The sequence below is a fragment of the Penaeus monodon genome, chromosome 27, assembly GCF_015228065.2.
Source record: "Penaeus monodon isolate SGIC_2016 chromosome 27, NSTDA_Pmon_1, whole genome shotgun sequence".
In the NCBI taxonomy this organism is placed as follows: Eukaryota; Metazoa; Arthropoda; class Malacostraca; order Decapoda; family Penaeidae; genus Penaeus; species Penaeus monodon.
In genome coordinates this window covers 867,734-868,732 of record NC_051412.1, presented here as the reverse complement: position 1 = coordinate 868,732, position 999 = coordinate 867,734, and positions in this window count along the sequence as shown.

The following is a 999-nucleotide window of genomic DNA, read 5'->3' as shown; positions in this document are numbered from 1 at the left end:
CAAAGTATACAAATTTCATTTCGAGGTTACCTTATTAACTATAATTAAATGCAATATTACATCAATTTAACTTTTATTCAAAATCTACAAAAAATACAATCCCAGAAATGAAAATTATAGCCTCGTAATAACGTTTAAGACACGTGTAATTCATTATTTTTCACTCTAAACGATCCCTTTACTACATCCAGCATTACATTTTCAGGTAATTAGTCTCACGGTTGGATTATTCTCCAGTATGTATTGTGTCTTGCTAAGGATCCCACCATATCATCGTGTTATAGGGATTAAATACAGCTCTCGACCCTTCTCATTTTCTTGTCATTAGTAGCTTATCCTATGAGCCTTTGGGAAATACATTTATTTTCATTACGAGAGTGGATAAAAAAATATATTCCACACGTATTACAAGTCTAATGAAATAATAGCCATAGTTATTCTCTGTCTAGCATAATCATCTTTCCTTTGTGCAGAAGTAAGGAGTTTTTTTGTCGTCAGTCGAATTGGTGTGTTTGAGTGCTTCGTTGTATTAATGTCTCGAATTTGCAAGTAGATTGTGTAACGTGGGCCGAACATATGTTACTGATTATGTGTACAGTTTTATGGAAAATGGAAGGATGTGTTCTTTCCAGTTTCGCCTCCATTATTTCTAATTCATTACTCATGTTTTCTCAAGGGGGTGGGGTGTTGGTTTAGTAGCAAACATACACTGAAAGTTACTTGATGAATTGTGTTGAAAAATCTATAACATCCGTAGTCGTCGCTTCGGGAAACGGGGATTAGACCGGGTGTTTTGGTGATCAAGTGTCACACAGGATTTCAAATGTGACCCACGCAAGGACATGGAGCAAGGCACGTAGAGCATTGTCGCAGGTCTTGTATGAGGTTTCTCTACGATAAGATATTAGTAATAAGCTACTTTACTTTAAATACAGCATATTGTGTATGAAGGCATGTTTACCACACTATATCGTGTGTGTGTGTAACCATATAGTATTC